This window comes from Peromyscus californicus, unplaced genomic scaffold (genome assembly GCF_007827085.1).
Source record: "Peromyscus californicus insignis strain IS unplaced genomic scaffold, ASM782708v3 Scaffold_3__1_contigs__length_106647218, whole genome shotgun sequence".
In the NCBI taxonomy this organism is placed as follows: Eukaryota; Metazoa; Chordata; class Mammalia; order Rodentia; family Cricetidae; genus Peromyscus; species Peromyscus californicus.
Genome location: NW_026294551.1, coordinates 9,154,305 through 9,182,086, shown reverse-complemented (window position 1 = coordinate 9,182,086; position 27,782 = coordinate 9,154,305). Strand labels below are relative to the sequence as shown.

The 27,782-nt window shown below is 46.0% G+C and overlaps 1 protein-coding gene across 5 annotated transcripts in view; it reads right to left on the bottom strand.

Annotated features, from left to right (window-relative positions):
- Slc39a11 (solute carrier family 39 member 11) overlaps positions 1-27,782 on the bottom strand; it is a 443,246-nt gene that overhangs the window by 155,691 nt on the left and 259,773 nt on the right. The window lies entirely within an intron of this gene.

Sequence of the window (27,782 nt, the reverse complement as noted above, 5' to 3'; positions counted from 1 at the left end):
CACAGCCTCACAGCCTCAGCTACTTCCCTCCCCTAGATGGACCACAGTGTGTGTGTGTGTGTGTGTGTGTGTGTGTGCGCGCGCGCGCACGCCCCCCCTCACACACACACACACACACAAAGAGCTGCCACAAAGCACAGTTTTCTTTTCTTGTATTCCTAAGAGACACGGAACGGCAGGCTAGGCTAGGGAGGTAGACCAGTCACTAAACTGCCTGACTCACAAGCACAAAAGGCCCAATTTGAAATTCTGGGCACGGAAGTGCACTCTTCTAACTTCAGCCCCAGAGAGTAGACAGGAGGATACTTTACTCAGTGAGCCCCAAGCCAATAAGAAACCTTGTCTTTTTTTTTTTTTTAAAAGAAAATAAAGTAGCTAACATCTTAGAATCACTGACGTTGTCCTCTGGCTTTCACACTAGTGTGCACACTCATCCACTTGCACACACAAACATGAATGCACATCTGTACACACACACACACACAGGATGATGGAATCTACAACCTTGCCTATGGTGGTATTTTATTTGTGCTGAAATGTGATTTTATTTGTATGTTAATAAATAAAGTTACCTGGGCGTCAGAGCTAATTGCAAGCCATAGCAGAAGTCTGGCAGTGGTAGCACAAGCCCTTAATCCCAATCACATGACAGGCAGATTTCTGTGTGTTCAAGGACACCACCAGCATGGAGACACACGCCTTTAATCTCAATACCAACCATAGAGACCTAGAGCTCTGTATAGACAGGCAGTGACGAGGAGGTCATGTGGTTGGGTTTACAACCAATGAGAAGGCAGAACAGAAAGTCAATTAAAAAGACAGATACACAGGAAGTAGGTCTCTTTCAGAGGGGAAGGACAGCAGTGGCAGTGAAGGGTAAGAAAGGGTTTTTAGTATCAGCTCTTAGCTACTGCTCTGACCTCTTGGGCTTTTAACTGCATTTGGCTCTGTGTTTCTTATTTAATAAGACCGTTACATCTACACTTGCCCATTTACAACCAGGAACCTGGATAGAAACAAGGGTCAATGCAGTGAGACTCTGGAACCTATTTGAGAATCTTTGTCCTAGAGGAAGACCCAAGGGAAGCCCACGGACTCACATCCTGGACATCTGTGTTCAAGTGGTGAGGGGAGCCAGCTCAAGTGTGTGCTGCCTGCAGGTTGACCTGCTCAGTCTCTTTATGAGGTTCCTGGATTATTCTAATGCAGGCAAGCAGGAATGCCATGTCCTGCCCAACAGGGCTGTCTGGCACGTTTCCTTAAGTCACGGAACCAAGGTACCTCTGAAAGTGGCCAGCCCTGACCTCCCACTGGTGTCTGTCCCACAGAGCCACCGGAACCCTGTGTCTACTGAGGAAGCAAGAGCTCACAGACTAAGCATTGCCAGAGGCAGGTAGTGGGGGTGGGGTGGACTTATTGCACAGTGTGCTTGCTGCCATGGCAACCCTGATCAACTGGGGATGGGGAAGAGGTGCTTTGCTTAATTGAAATTTGGGCAATGTTGGAATGCAAACCCCAAGGAAGTTGATGCCCGAGTAGATTTTCTCTTGCCCTCTTTCTAACTTCCGCTTTATATCATTAAATAGCTTTAAAATATACAGACTTCTCCCCTTTGCTCCCCCCAAAACACCTCCAAAGACCTTCAATGAACCAGAGATTGTGCCTCCTCCTCCACAGCACACTGGCACAAAGTAATTCCCCAAGTCCACCCCAGTTCTCTGACAACAGCAACCTGGCCATCAAAAAAGTTTTTTTGACATGTTAGGGACTAAACCCAGAGCCTGCACATGCTAAGTACACGCTGTACCACTGAGCTGTCTTTAGCCTTCAAAGAGATTCTGTCTGTTGAGGCCCTTAGGAACGCATTAGCTTCCCCGTTACCACCTCCATGTCTCCCTGGGGACACTCAGCCATGCAAGACAAACAATCTTTTGCTTTAATGTGACTGAGAATCACATGGAGAGTGTTAAAATGCAGATTCCTGGCCTCCTGCAAGTCACAGGGCATCAACTCCCATGCTTTATCCTAGCACTTGGACAGCTGGTGTGGACAGCTCAGGACTTGCACTGAAATGGACAGCTTTCCCATAAAGGTGCACGTCCAGGTAAACCCCAGTGAGCAAATCACTGACCGTTGAGGAAATGGCCCAGTCAATAAATTACTTGCTGTACAAATGTGAGCTCTGAGTTTGATCCCAGCACCCACGCAAAAAAGCCTACAGTAATGTGGCAAAACCTTGTAATCCCAGAGCTCGGGAAGACACCTGGAGCTTGCTGGCCATCTGGCTGAATAGGGGTGCTCCAGCTTCGGTGGAAAATGTGATTTCCCCAAATGAGACAAAGAGATGACAGAGGGAGACACCCCGTGCTGACCTCTGGTCTACATGCATGCATGCAAGCATTCGCACAAAAGAGAAAAATAAGTTTTCTTCCATAAAAGAAAACTCTGCATTTCACATATCCTGCTGTCTAAGATTCCACTTCCCTTGTGAGTTGGACCTTGTTGCAAAGATCAGTTGAGATTAGCCTAACTCGAAAAGGGTTTTATCCTTCTCTAAGAGGTTGTTCCCATAACAAGGAACCTGGAGCTCTAAAGGAAAACACACCCAGCAGAGAACAGCCATCAGTAAAAAGTTCCAAAGCCTGGGGAAAATGATGCTCTGTGGATAAGGGGGAGTGGATGAGGCAAACAGAGACGCGACCTTTCTATGACAGACTTGCCATTTAAAATGTAATATACAATGTGTCTTACCTGATTAAAGATCCGAGAGACGAAATGAACACTCTAAGAAAGGACTGAGTATCACACACTGAAAACGGTGGATATGGTAAGAAGAACCCACTAGAACTCAAAGTCAAAACCTACATGCATTTCAATTAGTTCAACAGACAAGATGGGGTGGCAGCTTGAGGCCTAGTGGGTGAGGGAGAGTATGGATCCACAAGGCAGAGATGCTGGGATGAACAGCATTAACAAGACGGTAAGACACAGGGGAGATAATAAGGATACACGGTGTCCCAGCCAGGGCTGCAGGGGAAGAAAATGAATATAAGGGGCAGATTTAAAGAGATATTTGTTAAAAACAGTTTTCAAAAATAATTATTTCAAAAAGGTACACACCTGTGCATGCACACACTTATACAGACATCACACTAAAACAGAGAGCCAAAAAAGATAACTCAAAGTTCTATTTAAAATTAAATTAAAAGAAAGAATAAAAAAGGAGGAGGCTGGCAATGTGCTTGTAGGAGACTGCCAGGGAACACACAGCTACTGAAGTTCTGCAGGTGATGGGAACAGTCTACACTGAGAATGGAGTGCCAAGGAAAATCTTTCTCAGCCCGGACGTGCGAACGGAACTCTCACATACTCACCTTTCAAGAGTCGGCAAAACAAAGACATTTTCAGACAAGATTACACATCACCCCTAAGTGCTGCTGCAACAGGGGAAGAGACAAGGGCAATCTGTTTGTCTTTCCACTGGAGCGTGAGTCCAAAGGGGTGAGAGACGAGAGGCCGAAGGGGATGGAAGGTGTTGTGGGGAGATGTAGGAACACAGACACAAGAGCTGACTCTGGGTGGAGAACAATTCCAGGGGCCACCGGGGAGGTGGCCAAAAAGAAGTGACTGAAATGGGAAACTACTTATGGGAAGAGGAGGAGGAGGACCAAGAGTCGGTGTCTGTGCTCCTACACCTGATTGCCAGGGATGAGAAAGGGGGTACAGATGAATTGTGTACATTATCAAGTCAACTATTAAAGTGAACACACACACACACACACACACACACACACACACACACACACACACACACATACACCCTCAGGTGTTCATCCTTGGCTGCCTTCCACCTTCTTGTTCCAAGCAGGGTCTCTCACTAGCTTGAACTTTGTCACATAAGCCAGGCTGGCTGGACGAGGTGCTCCCAGGGATCCTCCTGTGTCCATCTCTCATCTCAGATCGCTGGGATTACAGGCATGAACTGCCTGGTGCACCTTGCTGTTTGCTTATTTTTTAAATTATTTTTATGTGTATGAGTGTTTTGCCAGTATGTATGTGCACCGTATACATGCAGTGCCCTCAGAAGCCAGAAGATGGAGCTGGATCCCCTGGAAATAAAGTTGCAGAGGGTTGTGAGCTGCCATATGGATTCAATGAGAGATCCTGTCTCAAGGGAATGAGGTGGAGAGTGACAGAGTAGGACATCTTCCTCTGACACATACACATATAAGCATGTGCACATGAGCCCATAAGCCTGCACATACATATCTGCATACATAACACACACACACACACACACACACACACACACACACACACACACACACACACAGCTCATTAGAATCAGATGACCTCAACCTCAACTCCTGGTGCTTCCATGTAAGCAAACCATATCCAACTTAATATAAGCCCAACCAATCAGAAATTGCCAAGCAACCATAACTAGGGGGCTTTCCATTCTAACCAATTAAGTATTTCCTTTCTTTTGCTTTGAAGAACAATGTACAAAAGTACCCCTCACTCCCTTGCACAGAACCATGGACTCCTGAATCCCTGCAAGCTCAAACCCTTACCAGGATTCATATGCCTACATTTTGCCTTTAACATTGACTATGAACCTACCAAGGAACTAATGACCTCAACCCCCTGCTAACCACCCCAGAGACCAGACAAAAAGAGACACAAACAAAAAGAAAAAAAAAAGTAATGCTCACCAGCCCTTGATGAGACTAACTTACTAACTTAACCCCCTCCTGAAGCCAGAGGAGGCCACATCACAAAAGATGTTGGCCATATTCATTTAACACAGATGCAAAACTATTGGCAAAGGAAATCTCTTTCTTAGTTATCAAAATGTTTATCTGTCACACTCTTCAGGAAGTACCAGATTCACGATAAAACTGCAGAACTGTCCTCTGTAGGACAGAAACGGAAATTCTAAAGAGAGCACCAGCCTCCTCCAGCCTCCTCTAGCCTCCTCCAGTCTCCCACAGGTTCTTTCAGCCTCCCTCAGCTTCCTCCAGCCTCCCCTAGCAGCCCCCCTCCCCCCCCCACACACAGCCTCTTTCAACCTCCTCCAGCCTCCTCTATCCTCCTCCTGTTCACAATGCACAATCCCTGGATATCAGACTGTGAGTCTGATAGATGTCACCCCTGGGATAGGGCACAGATGACATTGGCAGAAGGAGATCAGCCAGGTGGGCCTGACCTAGGCATACACGGCTTTTTACTCTGTAAAAAGAGTTTCCTCTAGCTGACCACGAAAGAGCAAACTCAAGATTCCTCTGAGTGCAAGGCCCACACACATGTTCTGAAGGGCATCCCCCTGCAGCAAATGAGCCCTGGCATTCGTAACCTGGACTGAGGAGAGTGGAAGGAGCAAGAATGCTCCAGAAGACTCCACCTCCGGAGAACAGCAAAGGCCCCTGTTTTGGTCAAAATGCCCGTTTGGAAATGCCTGCAACGGAATTCGGTTCTGAGGCATGGCTGTACATGTTAAACACTGAACACTGGGCTCCCTCCCCAGAGGAGCAGCGGCTAGCAGCAGAGGCTGGTGCATTTTTAAAAAATGATTTTCTTAATACAAAAAAGATGATAAAGAAAAAATGATTTGTAATCCCACTGCTCGGATTATCCCTGCTGACATTTGGTACTGGGGAGAGCACAGGTACTCAGAAACGCTAACAGAACGAAAGGGTGAACGGGAAAAATCAAAGTCTCTCTTCCCCAGCCCTAAATATTTCTTCTAACAGTTAACCACCAACGACAGCTTCTAATGTCCTCCTCTGGAAGAAAAAATAATAGCCATACTAGGACATATACCTTTTCCAATATTTTTCTGCTCAAAAGCTGCATTCAGTGTGGTAGCTGGTTAAACATATACATATATATACATACATACATGTATTCTATAGGATTTCTTACAACTTCCTGCTCAGTAAAGTGGCTTGCAGCAGGAAAAGAATCACACTGCAGTTTCAGCCAATGCTTTCGGTGAGTCTAGTGGATAGTGAGGTCAGCAGACTTCCTGAGGACCTGACTGAAAACATCCTGCCTCTCAGTACCATGGTCTCATCCAAATGGATGACAATTTCCATCCAGACTCTTTTTAACACCTGCATGGTCTCCCAGCAGCTGCCAGGGGTCAGGACGCATGGGTAGGAAGTATGCCTGGCTTTGCCTCTGAAAATGGTATATATGGAAGCCATCTATTCATTTGCAAAGTATGCTGGGTAGAACCTCAAGTGGCTACTCATCCCTTTTCCTGCCTGGCTCAAGGCCAAAGCTAAAGAAGCTGCCCAGAGGCTGGTCTCTCGTGGCCCCCAATGTTCTCTGGATGTTGACGGCCCTGTGCCTCTCCTGGCCATACTCTCCCACAAATTTTTGGCTGCCTGGCAAGAGCCTTCAAAGATAACACTGCTCCTGATTTGCCAGAGGCGTCGTTTTACAGGCTCACTTATCTCGTAATTGGAAAAAGTTTGCCTGCTAATGAGCCTACGCTGTTAGCCTTCATCTAATTATCTCTGAACATCCTCGCCAATGCCTTCCTCCCGGGGGTACAGGGATGATGTTATCCATCACCCAGAGATCTGCAAGTGGAGAGGGCTGATGCTGTGACGTAGTAAGGAAAACCTATTTTGGTCTTCAGCTCTGGTCCTAGGACTCCTTGGGCCCTTGTGAATTTCCCATGTTAAGAGAGAAAGGAGAGTCAAAAGATGCCCCTTTAGGATGCAGTCAGTGACAAAGTGATGGCTCCTGCAAAGGACCCCGAGAGCTTGGGAGCTGGTCGTGATTAGACGGCTGGAACCTTCCATCCCACACATTGGCTTGACTTCCAGAGAGGAGAAAGAGCTACAGCCTGGATTCATGCCCCACAGCCAATGACATAATAAGCATGCTCTCATAAGAAAGCCAACCTAGCAGCCCAGGAGGGCTGGGTTCAGAGAGCTTGGGGCACTGAGTGAGTAGAAATGCTGGTGCACACTGTGGTTCTTTCCCTGCACCTGGCCTCCATGTCATGATCAGGGCATTCTGGAAGGAACTGGCAATCCACTAAATTTCCTTCCCAGAGTCCTGTGAGACACTCCTAGCCAATGAGCGAGCTTGAAGAGGGGCTTGTGGAAATCTTCAGCACTGGTCAGAAGCCCAGATGATGGATGTCGGTGCCTTAAGCCGAGCAGGCCATGAACATGACACTATCTCCAGGCAGATGCTGACAGAGTTGAGTTGAATTGTGGGAAACTTAACAATGCCTGTAGAGGGCTGAAAAGCTGCTTGGTGGGAGGGGAAGCTCGCTCCTCTGCTCACATGGTGTCCTTTGGCAAGAATACGGAGAAGAGCTGGTTTCCCTAGACAAGAGCACACGGCTCATGATGTTCTTCCTCCATCCCGATACAGACAGGCGATCCCAACCCAGCCCAGAGTCCTGGAGCTGAAGGGGCTGCCATCTGACACCCACATCTCTGGGTTTACAAGCCTTAGTGGGGAGGGGGGGTTCCACCCACATGCTACCTGCATCCTCTGAGGCATGCCTTCTGAATGGATGGGTAAGCCTGGGCTACTGTTGTGCTCCATTCTGCTCCGCAGTGAAGAGTGCAGTTGACTTGGGCAGGTCTAACACGCAATGGCCAGACTCTCGGCTTGCTTGCTCCTGGACTGAAGAGGTAGCAACTCCAGTGCTTTAACCGCTGGTGGCATGGAGAAGGTAAGAGAGTCTACAGAGTAGACAGTTGACAGGGAGCAGAAGTTAGGGACCTTGGTGGAAGTGAATGGGAGGAATAAACACATGGCACCACAGCCACACTTCCTACTGTCGGTGCGCCCTGAGGCTGAGAGGGCTTATTATCCTAGGGTTCTGCTTCCTCCTAATCCATCCTGTCTTCTTCCCACAGCTAGTTTGAAGTATTTCTCTCTTTCTCAAACCCAGTCCCCATTCCTTGATGAGGATTCCTAACAGCTGTGATGAGTCTTGAAGGCAATGGTATACAACAGTGGTTCTCAACCTTCCTAATGCTACAACCCTATAATACAGTTCCTCATGTTGTGGTGACCTCCAACCATAAATTTATTTTCGTTGTTACTTCATAAATGTAATTTTGCTGTCATGAATTGTAGTGTAAATATCAGTGTTTTCTGACAGTCTTATGTGACCCCCATGAAAGGGTCATTTAACTCCAAAGGGGTCACGACCCATAGGTTGAGAACCACTGCTGTATGTAGCAAGCCACAGAAGGCTGGCATTACACATTTGTCAGGGAACCAAGCATCTGGGGGTAGGTTCCCTGGTATGGCTCCAAAGCAAAGAGAGAACCCAGAGTCTGCCCTGTTCCCTGCTAAATACAAGGCTCACCCTCCTTCTCCTGCCCCATCCCAGACAAGCAGTTCCCTCTCACAATGTATGACCAAAGGGTGCGGAAGCTACATCCTTAGATAAGATGGATCTCCAAGGGACAATGACCAGTGGCATCTACTTTCAAAACTGTCCCAAGGATCGTAGGCAAAGGAAGGGGAAGAGCCCACTGCTTGGTAATCCAACTTCTACAAACTCTTGCTTAGCAGAGGCCTGGAATAACTAGGACAGACAGGAAACCTAGGTCACCTTCCAAACTCTGCTTCCAAGGAAACGACCAGGGGCAACTTAGCGGAAATGTGCTGATGGGAAGGAGGGCATGGTGGTAATGTGGGCACTGTCTGCCTTAGTCACACCAGCCGGAGCCTGGTCCTTGACCCTCACTCAGGGGAGACAGCATAGCCAGAGGCCTCAACCCAACTTTGGACCAAGCAAGAAGAACAGAGCATGCGGCATTCGGGAACCAATCATTCTTGATTCTTTCCTCTAAAAATAGGGGCAAAGGAAATCCATTCCATAAATAAAGCGAAGGAATATTACAACGGCCACAGGTTGAAGGAACTGGGGGAAGGAAGGATCCCCACAAGTGCCAACCCTAATTGAGCAAACAGGTTTAGAGTTAGACATGGAGAAAAAGAGAAATGGAAATCACAGGCAGAGGAAAGAAACGGCAGGGCTGTTGCAATTAGGCCGGGTGCCGAGATGACATTTTGGGAGCGGGTGTGGAGTCACAAGGAATGTAATTAAGTGAACTGTACACATTATTTTAAGTCCTGTTCACATTAATGCTGTAAATATCCCACTTAATTCATCATTATTGAATTTGCCAGCAGTGCCCTGGGGTGAGACTTCAACCCGAAGTTTAATTACACCCAGGCAGAGTGGGAAAGGTTTCCTGTCTCTGAAAACAGCCCATCGGGTGGGGGTGGGGGAGCTTTGGTGGGGGACAACTTTCATAGCAGCAGGAGCAACAGGCACCACTCCGAACACAGCAGTTAAACTGTCCAGGGGACTTCCCAGGAGATCAGCAGAACCCTGGGTTCTCCTGAGGTTGTCCAATTCCCAGCAAGCTTGCAGAGTGGGGCAGTTTTATGGAAAAGCCGTCCAAATGTGTTGGAAACAAATCCTCCAAAACCGACCCACCCTTCGGTTCCTCATCTTGTATGAAGGCATGCCTATGACTGTGTATGGTCATATGTGTGCTTGCCATGCTACACCATGTACCCTGGTGGCTACCTAGCTCCTGTGCTTGTGTTCAATGGCAACGAGGTTTGCTTTCTAACTTGTCCACTTCTCCTGTGAGGGTCAAAGTTGAATGTTTCCTTCTCCTTATTTTGACACCTCACCCCACTCTGCCATGCCCTAGAGCTGGCTGGATAGAAAACAAGTTGGATTGTGATGGTCAAATATCAAATATGCAGAATTTACTGCAGAATTGTTATGGGGAGAAAAGAGCAGTGATGGAGAGCTTCAAGGGCGGGGTTGGGTTTTCATGACCCCCAAAGCCGTAGTCAGGAACCAAAGAGCAGAGCGTGCCTGTCACTTTCAGTGACCTCATCACCTGACAGGCGTGACTGAGGGAGGAAGGGTTTGCTTTAGCTCCTGGCTTCAGAAGCATCAGGGAGGGCACATGGTGGCGGAATCTGGCTCGGAGGCCACTTGCTTCGCAGTGGAGCATAGCAAGCAGAGAGCAGAGTAAGGGCCAGGACCAGGGATAGATACTCTTCCCTGCCCCCAGTGACCAACTTTCACCAGTCAGGCTCCACCTCTTAAAGACTTCACAACTGTTACAGTAACTCCAAAAGGGGCTGGAGAGATGGCTCAGTGGCTAAGAGCACTGGCTACTCTTCCAGAGGACCCAGGTTTGAGTCCTAACTCCCACACAATAGCTCACAACCATTTGTACCTCCAATTCCAGGGCCTCTGATGCCCTCTTCTGGCCTCTGCAGGTACTGCACACAAGTGGTGCACATACATACATGCAGGCAAACACTAACACACATAAAATAAAAATACATAAATTATCTTTTTAATAGCCCCATAAGCCAAGGACCAGGTGTTTCAGTACATAAGCCTGTGGAGGATATTTCAGATCTGAACTACAGCACCAAGGAAACATATTATTAAATTTTAAACACTTGACTCTGCTCATTCCAACATGGTGCTAGTAAGCCAACATAGCACAAAAACCTAGAGCCCCTGGGAACCTTTTCAATTTCCCTGTGTCACAGGCAGAAAGCAATGCCCAGTTCCCTGGCATGCTCTCTGAAAGCCAGGTCCTTAGTTGGAGGAGGCTAAGCGGAAAATGCATGGTGTTACACCTGGGTTAGATAAAATCAAATTAAGCATGGCCTGACCCAATGGCTAGATAGAATAACTATTGTTGTCAAGAATCAACCCCATTTTCTTTAGACTGTGGTAAACCGAAGTTAAATTGAGATACTGTGCCATGTGTTCAGGGGTGTGCTTTGGGAGAAAGGGCAGAAGGCTTTATGATCAACTGTCTGTGTCTCTCCGGTCCAATTTCCCTTCTCACCTTTACTTCACGAACACCGATCACACCGGGTCTTTGAACAGTAATTCCCCAGGCAGAATTATTGGTGGCTGTGTAATATGGCCCATTTTCCTGACTCCTTTGAAGGATGGGCAATTAGATCATCAGATACAATTACTGTCACACTGGCTGGTGTCACATTGAAATAGGCAAAGGAGAGAACAGGAGGCCCAAGCCTTTCCTCCATCATCAGCCTGGGATGCTCAAATGAACCCACCAATTATTTTCCCCCAATTATTCATGAAAGGTAATCAAAGTAGGAGAAAAATCAGAAGCTGGATAAGAGAAATCACAGCTAATTATCCTGGGAAAGGGGTGGTTCTAGCTGCCCGACTCTGGAGCTCCTATTGTGAGCTAGTTGAATGACATCCATAGTCTCATGACAACCGGATGAGTGTGCTTTATTCCAACTTCATAGTTGCCTTATCTTTTACATCTGGGGCAAGGGGTGGAGAGGGACTGGATAGGTCTTCATTTTCAAAATGGCACCAGAGGGCAGCAGGAATGGTTCATCTGGTAAAGTGCTTGCCATGAACACACAAGCAATTGAGTTCCAGCCCCAGAATGCACATTAAAAAAAAAAAAAAAGAGCTGGGCATGATGGAACACATTTGTAATCCCAGCACTAGTGGGTCAGAGATAGACAGATCCCTGGGGCTCACTAGCCAGGTAGCCTAGCTGAACCTGCACATTCTAGGTCAGCGAGAGACCCTGACTCAAAAACACAAGGTGGGCGGTACCTGAGGAATGACAGCCAAGGTCGACCTCTGGCCTCTACACGTGTGTGCACCTGCACAGACACACACATTTTTTTAAAATAGTGCCCGAGGTTGTCAGTATGAAGGCAAGCTCTGATGTTCACAACGGACCCATCACCTTTTGCTTCCTCAGAAAGGGTGTCTTGGCATTTCACTTTTCTTGGGAGATTCAGGTGAAAAAATAAAAATAAGAAAAGATGGCTCATGCAGCAAGATCTGTTCTCCATGAATTTCAGGATAATAAGGTTCCCAGCCCAGGGAAACTTGTCTGACCTCTGGACCCTGCTGCCTGCTCTTCCCTCTTGGTCTAACAGTCCCTTTCCTTGGACTGAGCCATTCCTAAGACTCTCCCATGCTCAGGCTTTAAATCATACCTTCTCAGTGAGCACTTTTATTATCTCATTTAAAAGGTCAGCACCTCCACACACTCTCCTGCTGCGTTCCGGAGCGAGGTGGGTATGAAGCATTTCCCCCTATTCTCACACAGCAATCAATACAGAATGCTTCTGTGACCCCAACTACCAGTGTGTTGGGATCTCTCCCCACCAGCAAGAATCAGGGCTCACTAGCTAGGCATCCCCTGCATCCATGCAATTCTGACTTTATCTGTCTGGAAGCAGCCTCATGCCCAGGAAGTCTATGGGTGAGTTCCAGTAGGAGCCTCATTTGACCTCATTGGTTAGTTTCACTCCAGCAGAACGTGTTGGTACTTTAAATAGTAACTGACACTCCTGGGGATGCAGGCCAGGGACTAGATCTACTTGTGAGGCTGAGGCAGGAGGCTCACAGAGCTACAGAGGAAGTTCAAGGCCAATGAAAGCAACTTGACAAGACCATGTCTCAAAATAAAAATGAAAAAGGAGCAGGGCTGTAGCTCAGTGGTCGAGTATTTGCCGAGCATGCATGAGGTTTAATCTTCAGTATGTGGCAGGGGGGCCAGGGGAGGAGTAATGCATAATAAGTAAATAATATGTTGTAAGAAAAGTACAGAGAATGTTCCAGAGCTGAGTCCCTGAGATTCCACCCTCTAGGGTGTGGGTAGGTGACAAAAAGATGTTGTGTACTATGCAGCACGCAAACAAGGGGACTGGAAGACTGGTTTAAAGAGAGGAGTCAAGTCAGAAAGCTTTATACACTCACACTAGTTGAAGTGGACACCACGGGTCCCCCTTGTGCACGCGCACGCACATACACACACACACGCACGCACGCACGCACATACACATGCACATACACACACACACAATCAGAATGAACATAAGCCTTGGAGGAAAAGGAATGGTGGGATCAGAGCAGAAGGTGCAATTGTGATGTACTTTGCATAGAGCTTAGTTTCCATTTTCTAAATCTCTACCTGCTGCCTTTTTTAAAAAAAAATCACTGTCAACTCCGACAGAAGAACGAAAGTTGCTGTCCCTTCATCAAGCCCCAGGGACTTAGTGTGAGCCTTCCTGATGACACACAGAGACAGAGGAACATGAGACCACACGGGAAGCCTCATCACCAGGCTCAGGATTTGGTGTGACACTCAGGCCAGAAGCATCTCATTGACCAGAGGCCCCAAAGCTGGAAACTGGATGGACAGAGAAGGTATCTGGGACCAGTTTCAGACCATTAGCCTGGGGCCTCGCCACTGTTGCAGAAGCCAGCTAGGTTTAGAGAGCCTGAAAATGTCAGTGTTTTTGGAGAGACAGTGGTCACAGCCATCACGGCCAGTGCAGAGGACAGGTGTCACCGGAAGGGCACGCCATGTCTTTTCCTGTGTCTTTGCTTTCATTTTGAGAGAGGGTTCACGCTGTAGCCCTGGGTGATATGAACTCCCTTTGTACCCTAGCCTGGCCTTGAACTGGTGGCAACCCTGCCTGCCCCAGCATCCCAGGGGCTGAGATTACAAGCTTGAGTCCCACCTCGCTCAGCTCACTTTCCTCTGTTCCACTACTTCTGAGTGTGTGTTAAAAATGCTTCTTGGTCCCTGAGCTGCATTTACTCTCCCTCATAAAATGTCAATTTTTTTTGTAAAAAGGAAAAAGGTAATTAACTTTCTTCAATTATCAAAAAGAGGGGATAAGAAAATAGTTACAACTGTGTAACTCTGGCTCTAAGGGACCCGACACCCTCTTCTGGTCTCCATGGACACCAGCACAAATGTGATACATACACTCAAACACACATAACATAAAAATAAATAAATCTTGAAAAAGCAAACCTTTTACTCTCTTGCCTCCACAGTGACGCTCTCAAATACCTAGAGAGTAACCTGCTACATAAATTTAGCTTTCAGTAAACTGTTTAGAAAACTTTCCTTTCTTTCTTTACACTTGTACATGTGCAGGCACGTGAGCGCGCTTGTGGAGGTCAGAGGACAACTTTCAGGAGTCGGTTCTCTCCTTCCACCATGTGGGACCCAGGGAGTGAACTCAAGATTGTCAAGCTTGGCAGCAAGCACCTTTACCCGCTGAACCATCTTACCAGCTCTAAAAGAGTTGTACACGTATCAAAGAGCTGCAGAAACAGGGCCGAGTTCTCACAAGCCCCCAGCCCAGATCCCTTCCTCTTTGGTTAGCAGTTTAGTCTGCCATGGCAGGTGTCACAGCTACAGAACCAACCTTGACAAGTCACTGCGGACCAAACACCACACTTCATTTGATTTCATTGAGTCACTTGATTTACAGTGATTTCTGGCCCAGGATCCTATCCAGGGCTCCACACTATACTTAATCATAACAGTTCCCTGAGTTCCTCTGAGCTATGATAGATTCTTAGACTTGCTTTTTTGTTTGTTGGTTGGTTGGTTGGTTGGTTTTTTTGAGACAGGGTTTCTCTGTGTAGCTTTGGTGCCTTTCCTGGAACTCACTCTGTAGCCCAGGCCAGCCTTGAACTCACAAAGATCTGCCTGCCTCTGCCTCCTGTGTGCTGGGATTAAAGGTGTGCGCCACCACTGCCCAGCCTGATTTGCTTGCTTTTAATGATTTTGATACTTTAAAATAACCTCCTGTGTGTGTGTGTGTGTGTGTGTGTGTGTGTGTGTGTGTGTGTGTGTGTGTGTTTGATGGTGTGTGAGTATGTGCACATGAGTGCAGTACTCATAGGGGCCAGAGGAGGGCGTTGAATCCCCCAGAACTGGAGTTATAGGTCACTGCAAACCACTGGACAAGGGTGCAGGAACCAAATCCAACTTTCTGCAACAGCAGGACGCACTCTTAGCCACTGCGCCATTTCTCTAGACTCAGCTTTGACATTTTTAAAAAGCTAATTGTTTTATTTTTAAAATGTTTTCTGTGAATGGTTTTGCCTGGACATATGTCTGGGTACCATGTGCATACAGTACCTGCAGAGGTCACAAGAGGGCATTGAATGCCCTGGAACCAGAGTTACAAACAATTGTGAACCATCATGTGAGTGCTGGGAACTGACCCTGGGTCCTCTGCAAGAGCAGCCAGTGTTCTTAACCACTGAGCCATCCATCCCTCAAGGCCCAACTTTGACTGTAAGAAGTTCTGGTCAAGTATTTTATAGGATGCCTTTAGATTTGCATCTCTCTCTCTCTCTCTCTCTCTCTCTCTCTCTCTCTCTCTCTCTCTCTCTCTCAATCATAAGATGGAGCTTGGGAACTTGAGGACGAAGACTACAGAGGCACCAAGTATCCTTGTTATCATATTAGTGAACATGCTGTCAATGAGTGCTCCAGTAAGTTAACCTTGATCACCTAGCAAAGCTCAACAGTTGACCCTGCCTTCCCATGCTCAACTCCCTGAGAGGTAAGCTACTAGGTACAGCCCATGACCAGGGAGAGAGGGACCTTCTTCCTCCTTAAGGAACAAGCATCTACACACTGCACACATTTCTCTCTTCTCCTTTGTTTATTATCTATTCAATCAGTTACTTGGGTGGGTCTGGGAACATGGGTGTTTATATTTTAGGTTATAATCCAATACTACATTATGATCTGGGTTTTTTTTTTAATTTTTTTATTTTTTGGTTTTTCGAGACAGGGTTTCTCTGTGTAGTTTTGGTGTCTGTCCTGGATCTCACTCTGTAGACCAGGCTGGCCTCGAACTCACAGAGATCTGCCTAGCTCTGCCTCCCAAGTGCTGGGATTAAAGGCATGCATCACCACAGCCCGGTTTCCAATACTATATTATTAATTTGGCTACTTAAACTGTTCCAGTGGGGGCTCTTTCTCATTGGCACCTGTTGGATTACATTTTAATATCCCATCCAGGACTGGGAGTCTATAATTAAAAAAGGAAATTAAATGCTTTTCATTCCTCTCAGAAAGTGCATTTGATTATACAATGAAAATTTCTCCTCTACACAAATGCAAAATTGGGATTGTTTTTTTTTTTTCCTCCTACAGATTGGATATACTTTGTCCAAAATTACTGAGACCAGAAAATGATCTGGGTTTTTGCATCTTTCTGGATTTTTTAATAATGAGATGAGGATGGAGAGGAGAATAAAAGTCTAAACACCAAATCCGTTTGCTTCCTACACACCCTATTTACACAGCTTGGAGTCAGTTTTATGTAATATACGTTGAGCTTCAGATGTCAGTCTTCCTCACTCTAGCTCCTGAGTGCTGGGATGACAGGTGTACCACTGTGGGGAAGACCCGGTCACGTGTGGAATTCCCACTTCTGATTCCATGCTGGCATTCAAAAGCTTGGGGTTTGTTGTTGTTCACTTAAGAGCATTTCTGGGTTTCAGATTAAGGAGGCCCAACCTGTACCAATTTAATGTCCACCACCAGGCTGCCACCAGCGTGGACTGGCAAGACCAGGGCTCCAAGCGGACGAATTATATGGATAAGGGAGACAGGTTCATGCGTTAGCCTCTAGGCTCATATACTTCTTAGAAATGAGAGCGCTACTAAGATTAGCCTTGTCTAATTTTTTTTCATATATACCTAAGATGACAAAATATCTTGAGTTCAGAGAGTGAGCTTTCAGGAGCCCTAAGGGCTTCGTCTGCAGATTTTTACCCAGGGAACGCTAGCAGAGCTGTCACTGAACAAACGCTTGCATATGCCAGGAGAGATGAGGCAGTGTCGGCGCCAGGAGCGGTTTCTTCCCACGGTTTTATGGAGATGCTGGAATGACTTGTGGGTCTGGGATCACTGCTAACACTCAGCCATGAACAGCTTATGGGGTTGCCATGCTGGCTCCACAGCTTGACCCAAGAGTATCCTTTCCAAGCCCAAATGGGGAATGCTACCCTCGACTGGTAGCTCCAGACCACTGTGCTGCATTTCAAGATAGTTCTGGGGTAGGAGTCTCTTCTCCCTGACTTTACGGCTACCATTCCCTTCTAAACGTCTCCTGCAGCAGTTGCTACAATAAACAGGCTGCCTCTGTTTCCAGCCGTCTTGAGTAATCAATCTGTCCTTGATGTTCTTAGCAACCTAAGTGGTGTGTACTGCTGCTCCTTAAACTTCTTTTGGAATACAAATTAAGAATGTTAATGTCAGGGTCTAAGTGGTTCCTCTCATCTATTGGCAAGAAAGAGCTCGGGGATTTTACAGTTAAATTTTTTCCATCCCATTTATCAAGAGTCCTGCTTTGAATTACCATTACTTGCAGATGGCATGACTCTAAAGTCTTTACCAGAAAACTCTTAAATCTGATCAACACTTTCAGTGAAGAATCACAATACAAAAATCAACATATAAAATCAGCAGCTTTCTCCGCAGCGATGTTGAACATTCTAAGAAAAAAAAATCCACAACTTTAAAATGTATATAAATAAAAAAAAAACTACCTAAGAATAAACTTAACCATGGAGTAGAAAAACTTCCTATAAAACACTAAAGGAAAAAACTGAAAAAGAGTCTAATCCATGCTCATGGATTAGAAGAATTAATATTCTTGCAGCAATCTATACATCTGATACAATTCTCATCAGAATTCCAATGACATTCTTCACAGACAGAGGCAAAATCCTAGAATTCACTTAAAGGCACAAAAACCACCAAATAACCATTGCAATGCTGAGCAGAAAGAGGGATGCTAGAAGAACCACAGGACCTGATTTCAAACTCTACTGTGGAGTCAGAGTCATGGAAGACAGCAGAGTAGGGACAGCAATGTGCATATGCCAGTGGAACAGAACAGAGGACCCGGAGATAAATCTGCAGCTACAGCCACCTGACACCGAACCAAGATGCCAAAACCATGTGTGGGCAAGAAGATAGCCTCTTCAACAAATGGTATGGGGAAAACTAGATATCTATTTGAAGAAGTCTAAAATTAATGCACTTTTCAAACCCTGGGTATTAGTTACTTTTTGTTGCCGTGATGAAACACCATGAACAAACGTGACTTCTGTGTTGTTCAAATCTTAGATGGTCTTTTAATAAAAAACCCAGAGTCAGATATCAGGGTGAAAGCTGAAAGATCTGAGAAGCAGAGCAGTCAGCCACTAGTTCTTACCTCTACGAAATCCTTGGCCTAAAGAGAGTGAGTTCCTGTTTCCTCATGCCTTACATACCTTTCTCTGCCCAGACATCACTTCCTGGAATTAAAGGCGGGTGTGCTTCCCAGTACTGGGATTAAAGGTATGTGCCACGACTGCCTGGCTCTGTTCCCAGTGTGGCCTTGAACTCACAGAGATCCAGATGGATCTCTGCCTCCTGAGTGATAGGATTAAAGGTGTGTGCCACCACTGCTTGACCTCTATGTCTAATCTAGTGGCTGGTTCTGTCCTCTGATCATCAGGCAAGTACCACAATATATCACCACACTTCTGGAAGGAAGTTTATTTTGATTACAGTTCCAGAGGCATAGAAGTCTGTCTTGGTAGGGAGCCATGGGGGCACGTGGCAAGTGTGATAATGAAAGCAGGAAGCTGAGATTGCTTCATGTTTGCTGAGGAGACGAGAGATAAGTGGGAATAAGGTGAGGCTATGAACTCCCAAAGCCCACCCCCCAGTGAAGAACTTCCTCCAGCAAGACCATGCCCCCTAAACCTCTCCCAAACAGCACCGCCTCCTAGGAAGAAAGTATTCAAACACCCATGCCTATGGGGGAACATTTCTCATTCGAACCACCACACCCTACGAGAAAATCAACTCAAAATGGATCAAAAACCTTAGTGTATGACCTGAAATCTTGAACCTACTAGAGAAAAACCTAAAGAGAACACTTCAAGATATAATCATAGGCAACAGCTTTCTGAATAGCTTGGGAAACAATGAGAATGGGTAAGTAAGGTTGCGCGAAATGAAAGTCTTTTGCTCAGCAAAAGAAACAATGGTCAGGGTGAGGATACAGCTTGCAGAGCAGGAAAAACTCTTTGCCAGCTATTCATCAATCACAGGGGATTAATGTCCAGAATATACAATGACCTAAAAAAATTGAACACCAAAGGAATAAGCAATCACTCCAATAGACAGGCAAATGTGCTGAAGAGAAAGTTCTCAGAAGTACAAATGGCCAGTAAATACATGGAAAACACATCTTCAGCCACCAGGAAAATGCAAATCAAAACTCCACTGAGGTCCACGGTAATGCTGCAGTCCTGTCACCCCACTATCTGAGAGGCTGAGGCAGGAGGATGGCAGTGAGTTCCAAGCCAGCCTGGACTATCTAGTGAGGCCGTTTCAATAAAACAAATGATGATGACAACATCCAGCAGCATCTAAGATGCCATCTCTCCCTAGTTAGACATCAAAAGACAAACGACGGGCCAGGAGGATGCCATGAATTAAGATACCTATGTGTCTCTGCTGGGAATCTAGATCGGTCTAGAGTTTATGAAACTCAATATGGAGGCTCCTCAAAACCTAAAATCAGATTTTTCCATATGATCCAGCTATACCACTCCTGAGTAGATATCTGAAGGAATTCAAGTCAGTATACAATCGAGACGCCTCCACCGAGCATTTATTTTTGCAGTGTTCACAATAGCCCAGTCACAGAATCAGCCATCCACCAATAGACGAATAGATGAAAAGATCGTGTTATAGATATGGAATGACTTTTTGTTCAGCTACAAAGAATAAAATCATGATTTTGCAAGGAAGAGAATAGAACTGGAAATCATCATTATAACCACAATAAGCCAGAGGCAGAAAGACAAACACCATGAGTTTTCTCGCCTACACAGAGCCTAGATTTTCAAACAGGACATTAAAGTAGGAGAGAGCCTACTTGGGAAGAGGAAGGGACCAGTGGGAAGAGGGAGGGGGGGCAAGAAAAAGTAATGAGGGAAATATGAACAAAGCACATTACATAGATATTTATGAAAACATAATGAAACATCTTGCACAGTTGGTTTATACTAATAAAAAAATGAGTACTTGGGGGCTGGGGAGGTGGCTCAGGAGGAAGCTAGATATGGTGGCACACACTTGTAATCTCTGTGTGTGGCAGGTATAGATGAGATAGGTGGAGATCTAGGGAGAGGGCTCATAGGCCAGGTAGCCTAGCCTAATGGGTGATCTCCAGGTCTAGGGAGAGACGCTGACTCAAATAATAAGGTGAAGAGCAATCAGAAAGCCACCCAATGTTGAAGCCTAGCCCCCCCCACACACACACACAGGCATGTGTACACACACACACACACACACACACACACACACACACACACCTGCTTTGGTTCTGGGTTTGTGATTCTGACCCTGTACAACCCTGGAGTTGATGCTCACTTCAGCATGTCTCTAGCGTCAACACTGAGTCTTGCAAAGGTTTTTCTTCTTATGACAAGAGAAAACTACACTTGAGATTGAAAAACAGTGACTGGGAAATGAGTTTTCATAACGCCATCCAAGTGGGGCATCCTCACTTCTGTGTCTATACCACAAGCTGTGCTCACATGGCATCACCTTGACATTGAGATCCTTTAAATCACTGGCTCACAGATAGAAGGTGGATGATGAGGAATATGATCACACAGCCACATGCCTAACTCACATCAACAAGTGAATGGCAGGGTTCGCCTTTCTCCAGATGACTCCAGCAGACTCTCCCTATGGTGAGGTTCATAATGTCTTTCTATGGGTGCAGACATTTTGGAGAATTTGATGACATATACTGCTGTGGGATGCCTTTCTGTATGCTGTGAATATGTGTTGCTCTATGAATATTGGCTGGTAAATCAAGCTGTTTGGCCAATGGTGAGGCAGAATAAGGTTAGGTGGTACATTTGAACTGGAGAGAGAGGAGAAGAAAGGAGAGTGGAGCAGACGCTGTGAGCTGTCACCAGGAGAAGCGAGATGTGAAAGTACTGGTAAGCCACGAAGCCACGTGGCAATGTATAGATTAGTAGAAATGGGCTGAGTTAAGTTGTAAGAGCTAGCTAGCGAGAAGCCTGAGCCATTGGGCCATACAATTTGTAAATAATATAAGCCTCTGTGTGTTTACTTGGGACCAAGCAGCTGAGGGATGCCAGTGGGAGAGAGTCGTCCTGACTGTGGGGCTGGGCAGGACCTGAGAAACTTCCGGCTACAATGTACCAGTTTACTTCATAGGAAAATGTACTTGCACACCCTCCAAACCACCTCACCCAATTCCGCAGTGACTAGCATCCCTGGGTTATCAGATCATGACCAAGAGATAAGGAGTTCCAGTAGAAGCAACAAGCTGCTGCATGGAGAGGCTCTTGAACCTTCCACCCCACCTCACATCTTCTTTTAAAGATTTATTTCTTTCACGTGTTATGAGTGTTTTGCCTGCTTGTATGTATATGTTTGGTGAGGAGGAGGCCAGAAGAGAGGGCTGGATCCCCTGGAACTGGAGTTACAGACAGTCGTATGACACCATATGGGTGCTGGGAACTAAACCTGGGCCCATTGCAAGAATATCAAGTGCTCTTAACCACTGAGCCACCTTTCCAGCCCCAGTTTCCCATGGTGAATGTTCAGCCAACACCAACTTCCTATAGCTAGGAAATCTTTATCAAATTTTAAACAAAGGAAAGTTCTCTACATATTTTTCTGCAAATTTTCCTCAGACTTGACATTTAAATCCAATGAGAAATTAACCTACATTTAGACAATTTGTGGGCTTTGCTTATTCATGCAGCTACTGAAGCTTGAAGAAGACAAGAGGGTGTAATAAAAGACATGGGAGATCAAAACAGCTGTCTGAAATGGGGTTTTATAGATTTGAACCACAGTAGCCTTGTACTGTGGTAATTCGGAATGTCTGAGCTTACAAAGGGCGAAAGGAGTGGCGGGTGGGGTGAAGACAGCTGGGTCAGTAGAGTGCTTGCCATGGAAGCATGATCCTGAGTTCTCTCCAGTGCACAGATAAAAAGCTGGGTGTGGGCGCTGCAGAGAGCTCAGAACTTAAGAGCACTGGCTGCTCATCCAGAGGACCCGGGTTCAATTCCCAGCACCCAAATGCCAGCTAATAACTACCTACAACTCCAGTTCCAGGGCCTCTGATGCCCTCCCTCTTCTGGCCTCTATTGGCACTGCCTGCACACAGTGCACAGACATACATGCAGGCAAAACCCCCACAAACATAAAATTAATGACAACAACAAGAATAATAAATCTCAGTGGCCTGGGTGTGGTGGCACATGCTTGTTATCTCAGAATTGGGGAAGTGGAGATGGGAGACCCCTGGGGCTCACTGGCATCTATAATCCCAGCATGCCTCTATCAGGGAGGCAAAGACAGGTGACTTGCCTGAAGCTCACGATAATATATGTTGGGTGCATGTAAGAAATTCTCAACGCATAAATTAAAAGAAAATTGTAAATTAATTACACACCCACTCTATAATCCCTTGTTGGGGTTTTTGTTTGTTTGTTTGTTTGTGGTTGTTTGTTTGTTTGTTTTTCGAGACAGGGTTTCTCTGGAGCTTTGTGCCTTTCCTGGATCTCGCTCTGTAGACCAGGCTGGCCTTAAACTCACAAAGATCCTCCTGCCTCTGCCTCCCAAGTGCTAGGATTAAAGGCGTGCGCCACCACTGCCCGGCTTAATCCCTTGTTCTATTCCTAGGCAAAAATGAAAGTGTGTGTCCCCAGAAAGACTGGTATTCACATGTTTGCTCTAGCTTGGAGTGTAATAGCCCAAACTAACTAGCTCAGCGTCTGTCAGTGAGTGACCGGGGTGAACGACCAGACCGTGGAATACAGCCCGCGATAAAAGGGAGCTGCTGTCCCTGTAGTGGTCAGTGAGTGATGGGTGAACGACCAGACTGTGGAATACAGCCAGCGATAAGTCATAATAAAAGAGCTCTTGTTGCTGTAGTAGTGGTTTCAAAGTATATGTGTACGTCACAATTTATGGACTGGTACCCTTGAAATGTAAACTATTAGGATATTAGTTTGGTTATAATAAATAGTTAATAGTAATTTAAACGTTACTTTAATTTAATACTGAAGACATTTTAATGAGATGTACTGGAGCGATGGCTCAGCAGTTACAAGCATGCACTGCTCTTAGAGAGGACCCAAGTCCATTGCCCAGCACCCACGTCAGGTGACTCACAACCACCTGTAATTCCAGCTCCAAGAAGACTGACACAATGCTCTGGCCTCCTTGTGCATCTGTACTCACATGCACATTCCCACGAAGAGACACATACCCATACACATAGTTTTTAAAAGTGTTAAAAATCTTTTAAAAAGATTTCAATTGTATAGGTGTTTACATGTCAGTTCTACATCAAAAATTTATTACACTCATAAATTATGATGATTAGGAGGATTTTCCTGAACTCTCAAAATGCCACAGTACACAGTTAATCATACATGCCTTGAGTACCCCCAGAGTTGCAGCTACATATGGAAGTCTTTTAAGCATGTGATTAAGTCAGCTTGGGCTGTTTTTATTCATGCACGTTGCTTGGTGCAAGTGTTTAATTCAGGAACCTGTGTTTCATCTGAAACCCTAATGAGCCTGACTCCTTACCAGCAGTAAGGTCTGCCTTAGGCAGGATGATGAAAGAGCTCGCAGCCTGCTTGAAGCAGAGAGTGCCTCCAGGGGATTATGAAGACGTTTGCTGCGCAGATCCCCACAACCTGCAGATGGACTGGCTCAGTGGAATCATGGGAGCCGGAGAATCAAAGCTGCATGAGCCACGGAGAAGAGCTGGACCCTGTGCAGAGCAATGCAGCACTGTTAACGCCCACATTAGCTCACCTGCCTTTGCAGCCTGAGGTATTTTTCTAGCCATCTGGACTGGCTCTCCTTTCCTAATGCCACTTCCAATCCTCTTTAAGTCCCTCAGCAGAAAATCTCAGAGATGACCCCTGGGCATCTTAATGACTGGGCCAGCTGGGGAGCACTCCTGGAGAATATCCAAATGATGATAGCCAGGCTTCATTCGCCCCAAAGTTTCTCAATGTCTCATGGGACAGGAGCTGGCCAGGTAATTGAAGTGCATCTGGGGACATATTTTGAATTCTTCTCTCTATTCTTATGGCTGGCAGGGTGTTACTGAGCAGGTGAACTGGTTTCATCACTTGACTGAGAAATGGTTGAAAAAATCTGTCGGGTTGTAAGAAAGAGCCCATTGAAAAATGTGTTCTAGGGCTGGAGAGATGGCCCTGTGGTTAAGAGTGCCTGCTGCTCTTGCAGAGAACAAAAGTTCCGCTCCCAGCACCCACATTGGCTGACTCAACTGCCTTTAACTGCAGCCTCAGGGGATCCAGCACCCTCTTCTGGTGTCAATGGTCACTACACTCATACATGCACATACTCTCTGCCCCATACACACGTAACTTGAAATAAGATAAATATTTTTAAGTGAGTTCTAGCTTCATCCAAAGAACTGGCCAGTGGAGAGCTAGGAGGACAGCCACTGTATGTCTCCCATCACTGCTTACCGTGGAGGGAAAGGATTGGCATCTTTCTGTAGGGAAGTTGGAGGACTGTACAGTATGACCTCCTATTGTGCCCAAGTAGTTTGCAGAGAAGCTCTCAGAACTAAGCACAGTGGACTTGGGTGGGCCTGCTGGCTTGCCCCACAGCTTGGCTCAAAAGAGCAGCATGCTACTGCTGACAGCCATGAGCCACTGTCTACACAAACACAGTCTCGTCCCAAACAGAAGAAGGCAGCTAATTCTCAAGACAAGGGTGAATTATCATGGCCTGGGAACATGGATTTGGGTTACTCCCAAAACCACTGCCCCATGTGACAGCAGTGTCATGAAGTTTTTATAGGAACAGAACAAAGAAAGTCATAAATACATATTTCCTGGGTTTTTGCCATGTGCATGTGCACACTTGTAGAGACGGCACATGTGGGTGGGGGTCCATGTGGGCATGTCATGTCTATAGATGTCAGTGGACAACCTCAGGTACTGGTCTTCGGACACCTTCTACTTTCTGTTTGAAACACGGTTTCTTTTTGACCTGGAACTTTGCCATGTAATCCAGGCTAGCTGGTCCCAGAGATCTGACCACCTCTGCCTTCCATCTCACCATCTCTAGGATTACAGACGCATACCACCCCACCAAGGTTTGTATGTGGTTCTGGGGTTCTCAGAGCTTCATGCCTACACAACATGTACCTTACCAACTGAGCCACCTCCCCAGTCACGGCTTTGTTTTAAATACATCGGTGGGGGCATCAGGTAGGTGGTTACAGTAAAACAGAAACCTCTGCTATAGGCCTCAGATGGGTAACGGATGACACTCTTGGCTTAGGATTTGTGGGAGTTAAAGGTCCAGTATGTGCATTCTAAAAAGGTTTTGCCTGACAGTCACAGCATGGTAGTGCACACGTAAGGGTGGTTGACAATATCTCAGGAGGCTTAAAACTATCCAAAGTAATTTGACTTTAGACCTGCAGCATTCCAGCTCACCATAATCACAATCATTCTAATCAGTCAATCAACTAGGTAGAATCTTTTTAACACAAGTGTGGCTTTTTCCTGAGGACTTCCAATCCCTGCCATATTGCCAGATGCATCATCAAGCTGTTCCAGCATATTTTACATTGCTTTCCCAACAAGGACTCCTCAGAGAGCCATTTTCCTCCACCCTGTTTCACTTACTGCAGGACAGTCCTTCTGAACTTAAGGGAACTGGTTCCAGGGTCAATCTCCCTCCCAACTAGGAACACCAATATCTATGGGTGCTCAAGTGTCTTAATTCACATATAACCTATGCATGCCCTTTTGCATTCTTTGAGTCTAAATGAATTGTAACACTATATAACACAATACACATACTATATAAATAATCACATTGTAGGGCTTAGGGAGTAAAGACAAAATTAAGGTTTGCCCAGGTCCAGCACTGATATGACATTTCAAACACTTTCTTCATGGTTGGTTGACTCCATGAATATAAAACCTACAGTTATAAAGGGGCCATTGCACAAAGCTGTGGCTCAAAATCCTTAGGTCTGAATGTGTGGATGATAACTCTGCTGGTTAGCTTCTGTCAAGGTGACACAAACTAAAGCCACCAGGGAAGAGGGGACTTCAGAATTGTAACCATCAGATAAGTCTATGGGCATGTCTGTGATGCATTTTCTTGATTATGATCAATTTGGGAGGATCCAGGCCCCTGTGAGCAGTGCCACCCCTAGGCAGGTGGTCCTGGGCTGTCTAAGCAAGCAGGCTGAGCAAGCCATGGAGAACAAGCCAGTAAGCAGCATTCCTCCATGGTCTCTGTTTTGGTTCCTGCCTCTGGGTTCCTGCCTTGTGTTCTTGCCCTGACTTCCATCAGTGAGGGACTGTGATGTGGAAGTGTATGTCAGGGAAATCTGTTCCTCCCCTTAGTTGGAGTTGGTCATGGTGCTCATCACAACAACAGAGATGCAAAGTAAGACAACAACTAACCCTGTGGACAAGATTTCATTCAACAAGTGACTGCTGGAGGCAGCCCGGCTGTCCTCAGCTTTGGGGGTTGCGGGCAGAGTCAGTGCAGAGAAGCAGTCAGGCCACCTGCTGACCTGTGCTGGATCGTGCTTGGCATCAGTCTAGTGGCCTTCAACTCCACACATTGCTCAGGATCTGAATGAACAGACTCCAGTTGTGATGAGCTATGCAAGCAGCAAAGGCCTGGTGTTGTCTCCTTGTGAACATTAGAATTCAGCAGAGCAGGAAAGTTTGAGATGGATTAAAATATAAAATGAGGACTATGTGATGACAGTCTCTGTGGAGAATGGCCAAGAACCAGAGCGCTACCAACTCCATTCAAATGAATAACTTTAACGGAAGCCTGGTCAGTATAACTATTTTTTTTTTTTTTTGACCAAAGGGGCCCTATAGTTCATTTGGAAAAGAAAAACACATTGTAACAGGCACAGCACTAAATGATAGAAATGACAATCATTATAGCAGGTCTTCGTGCTACAGAAGGATCCTTGGCTTTCTTTTGGGCTCTCATTACCTTAAGAAGCCTGTAGATAAAGGGGCTTTGTCCTTGGCGCCACCAGAACACAGTGATTCTGGAAGAGACTTCCTATGTACTACATTTGAATTCTAAAACCAGCTTCTAGACTTTTCCTGTATTTTCAGACAACTTCCTCTCTACCTTCAGACTAGACAGCTTGCTGTAATTCTTGGAATGTCAACACTTACTATGAACTTAACTCGGGTTCCTGTTTATTCTAATCAAGTGCTGGGTCTATGGAGCTGTGAGTCTATCACGAAGCCAGAAATAATGCAATCAGTGTTGTGTTGTTTTTATCAACTATCTACCACTGCTAGTTGAAGGGCCACCTCTTTCAATCACCTGCCCCTTCTTCCATTCATGATGATTAGGCACAATTAGTAAGATATCAGTCTTCACGCAGCTAAACAAACTAAGGTTTGGGCTCTTTTCTTGTCTCACCTCCAATGGCACTGCCCTACACATTAAGCCAGTTAGTCCCAAAGGGATTATTAATTTATTTATCATGGATTGATTGATTGACAGGAGACAGAGTCTTATTATGCAGCCCTGATATCCCTGGCTGGCATGGAACTTGCTACGTAGACCATGCTGTACTCAAATTCAGAGATCCACCTGCCTCTGTCTCTGGAGTGTTAGAATTAATGGCATGTACCACTACATCACACCCCATAGGCATGAATAACAAAACTAACCCTACATCTCAACTTGAATCATCCCTGATGACTGCCCTTCTGTGGTCCCAGTTCCTTCCCAGTGAATCCCCAATTCTATCATTCTTTGGTCCCACTGGGATCAACCACATTTGACATGCACCATCCC